Raw genomic sequence first — 12,918 nt, 5'->3', positions numbered from 1 at the left:
TCTTGGAAATAACTTCAATGTAGTTAACAGTGTAGGGGTATCGCTACATGCAAGGCTATCCTAGGCACTTAGTCTACACAGCACATGTCAACAAGGAGCCCACACCACTGAGAGATGTGCACACCAATATCCCGAGCTAGTTACAAAGTGCTATGGGAATGCCCTCAAAAGAGTGCAGAAATTCAGATGGGGCAGAGGCAGTGTGGAATAGTTGAGAGACCCTTTTTGGGAGGGTCGTTTAAGATGGGCCTGGAAGGAAGCATAGCAGAGGAGAACCTGAGTGAACAGAGATGCAGAAGCAAGCCAGAGAAAAAAGAGTTGTCTGGGTGGCCGGAGTGCTGAAGGGTTGGCTGGGTGGGATGGCAGGAGAGGGAGAGAATGAGGATGAGGCTGGGAGGTTGGCAGGAGGCCTTGAAGGTCTTGGAAGGCCCTGGACTTTACCCCTTGAGCTGGACGATAGCCCTTAGAAGGTTTTGAGCAGGGGAGCGACAGGATTTATTGATATTATTAAAATGATTAAGACAGTAGCAAGGGATGAACATGCTCTTAGAAGTGGAGTGAGACTTAGTTACTAGTCAGTTGAGTGTGAAGGGAAATTTTAGGTCAGCCTCTTCAGCTTACAATTGAGGCACAATAGAGGGAGTAAAAGATGGGAGAACAAAGTCACCCTGGAAGTGATGGGAGGGGACGGAACTAAGAACCAGGTTATACAGACACTCAGAGATTTGGCCGTGGGCACGGAATCCGAGAGCTGAGTCTTGGACATGGTGAGGCCTGAGGAAAGAGTGCTGAGAAAGCAGAGCAGACACCTCAAGCAGATGGCTGCATTAGGTGGGCTGCAGAGAAGGGGCGCCTGGGGAGGGGCACCGCATGCCCAACGCAGCTTGCGAGCCTCGCAGCAGTTGTCCCAGGGCCTCTCCCTGGAAACCCCCTGCCTGTCTTTCCTGCTTCAATCTGGCCCCTTCTCCTACCTGAAGCCTCCCTTCCTGGTGGAGAGAGCCACTCCCTCTTCTTGTCCCCCTCTCTCCATCACACTTCAACCTCCAGGAGGGCAGAGACTGTCTGCTTCATTTCTCAGATGCCCATACCTGGCCTGTCACCTGCGGTCAATAGATACACAAATGTTCATGGTGTTGTAGAACACAGAGAGACAGACTGTGAAGAGCGGGTGGCTGATGTTACTTTATTTTATTTTTTCCTTATTTATTTATATATTTTTTCCAGCTTTAATGAGGTCTGATTGACAAATCTGGTTTTATGATGTGAGTCTTAAAAAGAACCTTCGTCTTTAACAAGTAGGAAGCCTTCAGTAACCTTTGAAAGTAGTTTGGGCAAAATAGTGAGGCAGGTGCCAGGTGGGAATGGGCTGAGAAGCGGACGGAGGCTGCAAGGAGAAGGGAGAAGCGTGCGTGGCTCAGGGAAGCTTGGTAGTGAAGAGTGGCAGGAGCTGCTTTGATAGCATGCGGTCATGTTTTCTTTTAAAATACGGAAAGACGGGCCGGCCCGTGGCTCACTCAGGAGAGTGTGGTGCTGATAACACCAAGGCCCCAGGTTCGGATCCCATATAGGGATGGCCAGTTAGCTCACTGGGAGAGCGTGGTGCTGACAACACCAAGTCAAGGGTTAAGATCCCCTTACTGGTCATCTTTTAAAAAATAAAAAATAAAAAAATAATAAAACAAAATATGGAAAGAGAAGGATTTTCAGGTACCAGGGAAAAGGCTGTGAAGATGGAGAGTGAAGCTACAATAGAATAATAGATGGAGGAACCAAGTCACCCTGGCTGGGAAAGGCTGGAGCTAAGAGCCAGGTAGACATTGGCTATGGGCTCAGGTTGGGAGCAGAGCAGGGACCGGGACGTGGAGCTCGGAGCAGAGACAGCAGCCAGCAACCAGCGTGCCCGGCCCTTGGGCCACAGCTGCGAGGCCTCGCTTGGGCTCTTGGTGTCTCTGGCCCAGGCGGAGTGTTCATCTACATCTGTGATCTTTCATTTAAAGGCTGGTCTTGACTCACAAACATGTATCCAAAGGGGTGGTTCTGGAGTTTGAAAATAGAAAAGAACTAAATAACCAGACGCTTTGGTTGGGAATGCTCCCCTGAGAGTAGAAAAAAAAGTTGTGGGATTATGTCTCTATACAACACAATAAAATGCTTCTGAAGTGGGTGTTAAAGAAGCTTTAAGAGCTACAAATTAATTCAGGTAGAGCTCTGTGCTGTGAAATGTACCCTGCTTATGTACTGGCTTCAAGGATTAGCTTCAGCATTTGTTTTGGCTGATTATGCTAGGGTACTTCAAAAAGTTCGTGGAAAGATTCGTATTACCTTTTAATTATATTTTTCCACGAACTTTTTGAAGTACCCTCATGTAAGTAATGTGTATATGCACAACGTGAAGATTTTGGAAAATTAAAAAGCCTGAGGAGGAAAACTTAAATGACCCGTGGTTCCCTCAATCAGACATAGCCACTGTTAATGTTTTGCTGTTTTCCTTCTCATCTTTCTTTTATACAATTGAGATTGCATTACAAATACAGTTTATTGTTTTTTGACTTTATGAGCATTTTTTTTTTATCTTTACGAACGTTTTTCTATGTCTTTAAATACTCTTTGAAAGTGGCTGTGGTGATTTCATTGTATGGATGTGATACATGGAAACCATGTATCCCATCATGGATATAGAACCGGTTGTTTGCATTTCTAGCAATGCTGCAATGAGTATCCTTTAGATTTTTAAAATTGTTTTCATTTTTTTAAAATTGAAGCTTGATTGATTATACATATTTTCTGGTGTACCACGTTGACTACCATCACCTGTGTACAGCATGTGTTGGCCCAATCCGTATTATTAGCATGTTCATTATTACAAATCATAATTATTCTTTATGTCCCTTACCCAGCCTCTCTCCACCCCTGCCCTTTCCCCCTCCCACCTCTAGTAACCATAGATTTGTTCTCTCCTCCTGAAAGATCAACATATTATTGTGGTCTTTTCTTTCCTTCCTTCCTTCCTTCCTTCCTTCCTTCCTTCCTTCCTTCCTTCCTTCCTTCCTTCCTTCCTTCCTTCCTTCCTTCCTTCCCTCCCTCCCTCCCTCCCTCCCTCCCTCCCTCCCTCCCTTCCTTTTCTTTCTTTCTCCCTCCCTCCCACCCACTTATGAGTGAGGACATGTGGTATTTCTCTTTCTGTTCCTGGCTTATTTCAGTTAACACAATTTTCTCCAAGCTCATCCATGTTGCTACAAATGGCAGAATTTCACTCTTTTTTATGGCTGAGTAGTATTCCATTGTGTATATATACCACATTTTCCTTATCCAGTCATCCATTGATGGACATTTAGGTTCTTCCATATCTCAGCTATTGTAAATAGAGCTGAGATAAACATGGGAGTGCAGGTATCCCTTTGACATGATGATTTCCATTCCTTTGGGTATATACCCAGAAGTGGGATTGTTGGATCATATGGTAGTTCTATATGTAGTTGTTTCAAAATCCTCCATACTGCTTTCCATAATGGCTGTACGATTTTACAGTCCCACCAACAGTGTAGGAGAGTTCCCCTTTCTCCACATCCTGGCCAGTATTTGTTATTCTTGGTCTTTTTAATACTGGCCAGTCTTGTTGGGGTGAGATGATAACTTAGCATGGTATTGATTTGCATTTTCCTGATGATTAGTGATTTTGAGCATCTTTTCATGTATCTGTTGGCCATTTGTATGTCTTCCTTCGAAAAATGTCTATTCAGCTCCTTTGCCCATTTCTTAATTGGATTATTTGATTTTTTACTGTGAAGTTCCTTGAGTTCCTTATATATTCTGGATATTAATCCCTTGTCAGATATATAGTTTGTGAAATTTCTCCCATTCTGTAGGTTATCTTTTGGCTCTGTTGACTTTCTTTGTTGTGCAGAAACTTTTTGGTTTGATATAATCCCATTTGTTTATTTTTTCTTTTGTTGCTTGTGGTTTGGGGGACTTATTCATAAAGTCTTCGCCCAGTCCTACTTTCTGAAGTGTTTCCCCTATGTTTTCTTCTAGTAACTTTATGGTTTCAGGTCTTATCCTTAAGTCTTTAATCCATTTTGAGTTGATTTTGGTATATGGCAAGAGGTACAGGTCTAGTTTCATTCTTCCACATATAAATGTCCAATTTTCCCAACACCATTTATTGAAGAGGTAGTCTTTTCCCCAGAGTATATTCTTTTTGCCTTTGTCAAAGATGAGTTGGCTGTAAGTATATGGGTTGATTTCTGAGTTATCTATTCTGTTCCATTGGTTTTAGTGTCTGTTTTTATACGGTACCATGCTTCTTTGGTTACAGTAACTTCGTAGTATAATTTGAAGTCAGATAGTGTTATGCCTCCAGCTTTCTTTTGCTCAGGATTTCTTTTGCTATTTGTGGTCTTTTGTTGTTCCATATGAACGTTAGGATTGTTTTTTCTATTTCTGTGAAGAATGTCATTGGTATTTTGATGGGGATTGCATTGAATCTGTAGATCACTTTGGGTAGTATGGACATTTTCCAATCTAAGAGCATGGAATGTCTTTCCACCTTTTTGTGTCCTCTTTAATTTCTATCAGTAGTGTTTTGTAGTTCGTATTGTAGAGATATTTCACCTCCTTGTTTAAATTGATTCCTAAGTATTTTATTTATTTTTTTTGGTGACTATTGTAAATGGGCTTGCTTTCTTGATTTCTTTTTCTGCTAGATCATTATTGGGGTATAAAAATGCTGGCTGGGGCTGGCCCGTGGCTCACTCGGGAGAGTGCGGTGCTGATAACACCAAGGCCCCGGGTTCGGATCCCATATATGGATGGCCAGTTCGCTCACTGGCTGAGCGTGGTGCTCACAACACCAAGTCGAGGGTTGAGATCCCCTTACCGGTCATCTTTTAAAAAAAAAAAAAAAAAATGCTGGCTGATTTTTGGGTGTTGACTTTGTATCCTGCAACATTACTGAAATTATTAATCAGCTCTAAGAGTTTTTTGGTAGAGTCTTTAGGATTTTCTATATACGGGATCATGTCATCTGCAAACAAGGATAGTTTGATTTCATTCTTTCTAATCTGGATGCCCTTTATTTCTTTCTCTTGCCTGATTGTTCTGGCTAGTACTTCCAATACTATGTTAAATAGGAGTGGTGAGAGTGGGCATCCTTGTCTTGTTCCCATTCTTAACGGAAAAACTAAGTTTTTTCCCATTCAGGATGACACTGGCAATGGGTTTGTCATATATGGCTTTTATTGTGTTGAGATATTTTTCTTCTATACCTTATTTGCTGAGGGCTTTTATCATGAAGGGATGTTGAATTTTGTCAAATACTTTTTCTGCATCTATTGAGATAATCATATGGCTTCTGTCCTTGATTTTGTTGATGTGATGTATCACATTTTTTGACTTGAATATGTTGAACCATCCTTGCATCCCTGAGTTGATCCCACTTGATCATAGTGTACAATTTTTTTGATGTGTTGCTGTATTCTGATTGTTAATATTTTGTTAAGGATTTTTATGTCTATGTTCATCAAGCATATTAGCCTGTAGTTTTCTTTCTTTGTTGTATCTTTGTCTGGTTTTGGGTATCAGCGTGATGCTGGCCTCATAGAATGAGTTTCGGAGAATGGCCTCCATTTCAATTTTTTGGAATAGTTTGAAGAGAATTGGTATTAATTCCTCTTTAAAGATTTGATAGAATTCAGCAGTAAAGCCATCCAATCCTGGACCTTTCTTTTTTGGGAGACTGCTGATTATGGCTTCAATTTTGTTGCTTGTTATTGGTCTGTTTAGGTTTCTGTGTCTTCTTGATTCAGTCTTGGTAGTTTGTATGTGTCCAGAAATTTATCCTTTTCCTCCAGATTTTCATATTTGTTGGCATATAGTTGTTTATAATAGTCTCTAATGATTCTTTGTATTTCTGTGGTATCGGTTGTAACGTCTCCTTTTTCATTTCTGATTTTTTTTATTTGGGTCTTCCCTCTTTTTTTTTTTTTTTTTTTTATGGTTAACCTACCTAATGATTTGTCTATTTTATTTATCTTCTCCAAAAAACCAACATTTTTTTACATTGATTTTTTTGTATCGTTTTTTGGGGGTCTCTATTTCATTTAGTTCTGCTCTGATCTTAATTATTTCTTTCCATCTACTGCTTTTAGGATTGGATTGTTCTTGTTTTTCTAGTTGTTTGAGGTACAGCATTAGGTCATTTATCTGAAGTCTTCCTATTCTTCTGAAGTAAGCATTTATTACAATAAACTTCCCTCAGTACTGCTTTTGCAGTATCCCACAGGTTTTGGTATGGTATGTCGTTATTTTCTTTAGTTTCAATGAATTTTTTGATTTCCTCTTTAATTTCTTCTTTGATCCATAGGTCATTCAGCCTCTTGTTTAGTTTTCAGATATATATATAGTTTCCAGAATTTCGCTTGTTACTGATTTCTAGTTTTAATCCATTGTGGTCCAAAAATATACTTGAATGATTTTGATTTTTTTAAACTTGCTGAGACTTGATTTGTGACCTAACATGTGGTCTATCCTGGAGAATGTTCCATGTGCTGATGAGAAGAATGTATATTCTGTAGTTGTTTGATGAAATGTTCTGTAGATATCTGCCAGGTCCAGTTAGTCTAAGGTGTAGTTTAAAACTTGTGTTTCTCTGTTGATTTGCTGCCTTGATGATGTGTCCAATGGTGAGAGAGCTGTTGTTCAGGTCCCCCACTATTATTGTATTGGGATCTATCTCTTTCTTTAGGTAGATAATGTTTGCTTTGTATATCTAGGTGCTTTGTTGTTATATTTATGATTGTTCTTCTTTTTTTTTTTTTTTTTTTTTTTTTTTTTTGTCGTTTTTTTCGTGACCGGCACTCAACCAGTGAGTGCATCGGTCATTCCTATATAGGATCCGAACCCGCGAGCGGGAGCGTCGCCGCGCTCCCAGCGCAGCACTCCACCGAGTGCGCCACGGGCTTGGCCCTATGATTGTTCTTCTTGCTAGATAGATGCCTTTATCATTATATAGTGGTCTTCTTTTTCTCTTTATGGTTTTTGGTTTAAAGTCTATTTTATCCACTATAAGAATAGCTTCTCCTGCTTATTTTTGGTTTCCATTTGCGTGGTATACCTTTTTCCATCCTTTCACTTTTAGTCTGTGCGTGTCTTTACAGGTGAGGTTAGTCTTTTGGAGACAGCATATAGTTGGGTCCAGCTTTTTAATCCCATCAGTCAGTCTGTGTCTTTTGAATGGGTAGTTTAATCTGCTTGTGTTTAGGGTTGTTACTGACAGGTTTTGTTTAACTGCTGGCATTTTATTGCTTTTTGATTAGACGTGTTAAATGTCTTTTGTTCCTTTCTTCCCCTTTTATTATTTGCTTTTAATGTTTGCTGTTTTTTTGAGGTGGTATGATTTAGTTTCTTTCTCCTCTTCATTTGCATTTTTGTTTTAACAGCAGATTTTGTTCTCTCTGTGTATTCATAAGAGTGATTACTGTTTTTTGGATTCCAGATGTGGGATTCCCTTGAGAATTTCTTGCAGGGTTGGTTGTGGTGCTGAACTCCCACAGCTTTTGTTTGTCTGGATAATACACTATTTCCCCCCTTTTCTGAAGGAGAGCCTTACTAGGTACAGAATTCTTGGCTGGCAATTCTTTTTCTTTTGGTATTTTGAATATATCATCCCATTTTTTTCTGGCCTGTAGAGTTTCAGTTGAGAAGACTGCTGTTAGTCTGATAAGGGCTCTCTTATAGGTAGGTGACTTGATGTTTTTCTCTTGCTGGTTTTATAATTCTCTCTTTGTCTTTGAGCTTTGCCAGTTTGACTATAATGTGTCTTGTAGATGGTCTTTTTTGGATAGAATCTGTTTGGGGATCTTCAAGCCTCCTGGATCTGAAGGTCTGTGTCTCTCCCTATACCTAGGAAATTTTCCACTATTATTTCGTTTAATATGTTTTCAATGTGTTTTTCTTTTTCCTCCCCTTCTGGAACACATATGATTTGGATGTTTGTGCACTTCAGGTTGTCTGCTAGCTCTTTTAGATTTTATTCGTTTTGTTTAATTCTTTTTTTGTCTGCCTGGGTTATTTCAAAAAGACCATCTTCAAGATTATTTCTTCTGCTTGTTCTAGTCTGCTATTTAAACTCTTGATTACATTTTTTATTTCATTGAATGAATCTTTCAGCTCCAGGAGCTCAGCAACTTTCTTTTTCAGGGTATTAATCTCTTTGCACATTTCCTCCTTCAGGTCCTGTATACTTTTTCTCATTTCGTTGTGTCATCTAATTGAATCTTCTTGTATCTCATTGAGTTTCCTTAAGATTGTTGCTCAAAATTCTTTTTCAGTCATTTCAAGGACTTCTTGCTCTATAGGATCTGGTACTTGAGAATTATTATATTCCTTTGGTGGTATCATATTTTCTTGCTTTTTCATATTTCTAGTATCTATGTTGGTACATATTCATCTGGTAGAGCAGTTGCTTATTCTGGTAGTCTGGAGTGAGCTTTGAGGAGAGAAAGTTCCTCCTGTACATGTGTTTAATAATGACTTTTGAATGGGGTGTTTTAGTCTTGATTCCAGGTGGATGCTGTAGTGCAGTCTCCATGTAGGTACTTTGGCCAAACTCAGTGTTGGAATTATGTGTGAGTGCCCCCATGGCCTAGTTCCTGGGGCACTTAGTAATTCCTAGCAGAGGTTGGTGATGCTATGTTGGTTCACCAAGACATGGGCAAGCTCTCAAATTCTTGGGGGACGTGCCTCAGAGCCCTGTCACTCTTTGGCTATGGTGGGTGACCTTGGGCAGGCCTGTTGGCATCCTGGCTAGCTTCTCCTGACCTTGAGAGGTTCACTGGGGTATATTGGTGCTCTTTGAATTGAATGAGTAACCCTGGAAAGGTTTTCTCTTTCTTCTTTCCTTCAGGCAGAGGTTCCTCCTGGGACCTTGCTTCCCCCAATGGGAGATGGGTTGGTGGTGATAGGGAGTTTTTTTCCTTGCTCTATTTGAGTGTCCTGGGTTTCTGTATTCTTGGGGGGTTCTGTGTGTGCCTCTCACCAGATGAACACAGTCCTGTGGGCTGCACATGTACCTCTCCCCACCAGTTGTGCTACCATGTAAGGCAGCATAATTCTCCCTGTGGGTTGGGCCACTGGGTCTCAGGTCTGTGCTCACTCACCTCTTTCCCTAGGTTCCACTGGTGACTTTCCTTCTTTCTATGTTAATGAGTGGCCAGCAGACTGCTTATGAGGCAGCAGTGGCTGTTGTTGTGTCAGTGAGCCACCCTTGCAGCGGCAGTTGCTATGGTGGTATCTGACACAGACCACTTGTTCAACACTGGTGTCTGTGGCATTGGAAGAGAGTGCTGCTCCTGGCAAGGCAGCAGGTCACTCTGGTTTCCTTTAGATGAAAAAAAAAACAAAAAACGTTTCTGATTATTTCCCTAGGTTAGAGTTGCAGAGGAGAAGTTATCTCAGAGGATATGAATGCATTTAAGTTCTTGATACGTTTGGGCCTCAATTTTTTCCCAAGGACTTTGTGCCAATTTATTTCACAGTAAAAGCTTATGAGGATGACGGTAGCACCTGTGCCTAGTGAGGAGCGAGTACCAGACTCAAACACAACACAACAAAACAAAATATCTTTGCCAATTTGATACATGAGAAATGATCTTCTTGTTTTAATTTATAAGGCTTAGATTTTTTCCTAAGTGCTTATTTTTTTATATTTTAAACTTCCTCGTGTTTGACAACTTTGAGATAGAATTCATATACCATACTATACAATTCACCCCTTTAAAGTGTACAATTTAGTCATTTTTAGTATGTTCACAGAGTTGTGTGATGCAAAGTTTAGTTTTTTTAAGCAGGGCTGAATGTGATTTTAAAAAAGGGAGGTAGGTGGCACCCCGGGAGAGAGGGAGAGGAACCTCATGTGCTTAGCATTTAAGTGACTACTTTAAGCAGAGACTGTCCCGATTTTCGGGGATTTGCAACACAAAAAGATGGATGAAATTTCCATTTGTTTTGACGTTTTACCCCAGAATTAAATCATGAATAGTATTTCTCATCCCAAGCAGAAATAGGTTGATGATTACAGACTTTATTACCCAATTCCAAAGTTCATGAAACCAAAAATTGTGTAATGTTTTGTCTGGTAAACACATTCATTACACAATTTGACTTAGTATTTTAGGTCCTAAAAAAGAGTCACCACTGTACCTCCTGAGCCCCCAAAATAGAAATGTTTTTAATAGGCATGTTGTATTCCAAAATGTCTAATGGCAATATTAGAAGACTGTCGTTCATCTTAATCATGTTTACCAGATCTAAATAAGACTTTGGAATTACAGATGACTATGAGACAATTATTTTAATGAACTCCAGACTTGCTTTTATGGACCATCTCTTTGAGAGACTTGAATACCAGCTAAACTGTCAAGGCTTATGGTTTTGTGAAGCTAAGAAATGACAGGCAAGAATTGGGAGGGGGAGCAGCAGTAGTATGTATTCTGCCGGGATGGGAAAAGAAAGGCATAATCTCAGATAAGATGATACATTTTTTAAGGAAGAATTTTAAAAATTCACAGGTGTCTACTCTTGCAGGAGGCTAAGCTCACTTTTTGATCCGAATGGAGTTCCCATCAATAGGAGTAGTATCCCAATGTTTTAATTCTTATACGCCTATTTATTTTTACTTTTATTTTTATTTTACCTTAGACAAACCCAACTCTGCCGGAAAATTCCTGTCCCTGAAGGTGTTTCCAGGTGGCCCTTGCATGATGGGTGGGCACGGGCCCAGGGGCTGGGCCCTCTCATCCTGGCCCAGAAGTGATCCTGCTGAGACGGGGGGCCCTGCTTACCCGACCTTGTTTCAGGGAAATAGTCAGGAATGTTGATTCTGTTAGTCATGGCCTCCGGGTTGCAACTGAAGAGCTTGAGCAAGCACCAATCGCCCATCTGAGCTTTACAGAATAATTATTTAGTCAGGTCCATATATTCCCAGGTGTCCTTGAGGATATGGGATAAGTAAGGTCCAGTCCTTGCTCTCAAGGAGGGTTTTGAGAAGCCCTGTTTTCTATAGCATGTTCCCATGTTGTTTTCAGCCTCAGAAGACAATCCACATATGGGCAGAGGTGGTTCCAACTCAGAGCCAAGCCACTTACTTTGCTTTTCCATCTTGCCATCCCCCAACTCTCCTCCTGCTCCTCTGACTTGGTGTCTCTTTGGACTCTCAGCTGTAGCCATGGTGAGACCCCGCGGAAACACCTACTCAGTGAAGATTAGAACTTGCCCTGATTAGTTTATAAAATTTCTACTTCAGATTGCCCTGACTCACCATAAGCAATAGAAGGTTTGTACATCTTTCTCCTAAAAGCTGCAAACGAAGATGAACATCTTGGGATCTGGCCTCTGATAGCCACCAAGTTTAAATTTCTTCCCTTTCAGGGCTCAAGTAGAGAGAAAAAGGTGCAGAAATTTCACTAGTTTCCATTTGAATATGGTAGAGTATGGATTTAGAAAATAACATCTGAACTTCATTTTGAAAATGGAGCTCTCCCCAAACCACTTGGCGGTGGCGGGGGAGTTGCAGATGAAGTCGTGGTACTCGCAGTACTCGGCTGGGCTTGGCTTGATGGTGCCTCTGCTTGGAAGACTCTCGTCTCCCACTGACATGTGTGCCTCCCCCCCACCCCTGCTGTCTGAGCGTCCTTCAGCCCAGTGAGCTTCCATTAGCTTCTTCCTCTCCTCATTGCCCCAGCGCTCAGAGTGGTGGCCAGAGGCTCAGAGGAAAAGCGCAAAGGTTACTGCTGGGCTCCCAAAGTGGGGTAGCCTAGCAGGTTACTTGAGAGTCCGGGAGTTAATAGTTGATAAGAACGTAAATATTCTCATGATTTGCCCCTTGAGCTTTCCCCTGGTTATTCTTTTTCAGCACTTTTCTCCTGAGTTTACTTACCCATAAATAGTACTTTCTGCTTTTTAATCACACTCCTTACAAATTTATTCTCCATCATTGTTAGAAAGCATGTTTTTAAAATATGCAGTTTCAGTGTATTCAAAGTCTCAGGCTCGCATACTCTTATTTTCAAACAAAACCAGTCCTTTCATATTCATTGTATAAGAAGCAGAGCAGTTCACAGACTGTCTTCAAGGGCTGTGATGACTGGGGCTGTTCTTCACAGACTTGAGAAGTTAGGACTGCTGTGTGTGTAAGTGGATTCACTGTTTGCTAAGAGTCAGGAAAGCAGGTTAAGAAAGAGTCCATTATTGGCACACGAGTTGATACTTTCCTCCAAGGGAATTCATCAGTTGGTGAACTATGGAATTTGGAAAGGCCCCTGGAATGTTGTTCTGTTTATCAAGATGCTGGCTCAGTGGTTTGTTCTTGGTGATAACGGGTGACCGACAGCTCACACCGGGGAGATGGCTGCCTGGGCCTCGAGAAGCAGACTGTTCAGTGTAGATCAAAGTGAACTGACCCACACAGGCTTTACTCGTGAGCTCCTCGCCACTTCTGCGGGTGTTTAATTAACAATGCCGGGTTCTGGTTCTCCAGCTGCAGCCTGAAACCCAGACCTCAAAAGCTTCTTTGAAGAATCCTGTAAAATTGTGCGTGTGTCTTATATGTTTTATATGTATTTATACAAGGGCACTTCAGAAAGTTCATGGAAAGATTCATATTATCTTTCAATTCTATTTTTCCATGAACATTTTGAAGTACCTCATGTATGCACAAAAGAAAGTTATTTGATGTTAAGGATAAAGTTGCTGGAAAGCATCAATGGACTTTTAGCTTTAGAAATATTTTGGATAAAAGGATCAGGACTGTGATGACATGTTTAACTGTTGCAAGTAGATTTTGATCCTTAGAGTAGACATAATCTCATTTCTAGACACCTCCCATGGAATGTTCCAGTAATGCCTCCCACCTCTCATCAGCCA

At 40.9% G+C, this 12,918-nt stretch overlaps 1 protein-coding gene across 1 annotated transcript in view; it reads left to right on the top strand.

Annotated features, from left to right (window-relative positions):
• The window catches only part of GLDC (glycine decarboxylase), an 87,800-nt gene that overhangs the window by 68,897 nt on the left and 5,985 nt on the right, over positions 1–12,918 (top strand). The gene's annotated exons all lie outside the window — the stretch shown is intronic.

Source organism: Cynocephalus volans, chromosome 16, assembly GCF_027409185.1.
Source record: "Cynocephalus volans isolate mCynVol1 chromosome 16, mCynVol1.pri, whole genome shotgun sequence".
Classification (NCBI taxonomy): domain Eukaryota; kingdom Metazoa; phylum Chordata; class Mammalia; order Dermoptera; family Cynocephalidae; genus Cynocephalus; species Cynocephalus volans.
This window is presented reverse-complemented; position numbering and strand designations above follow the sequence as displayed.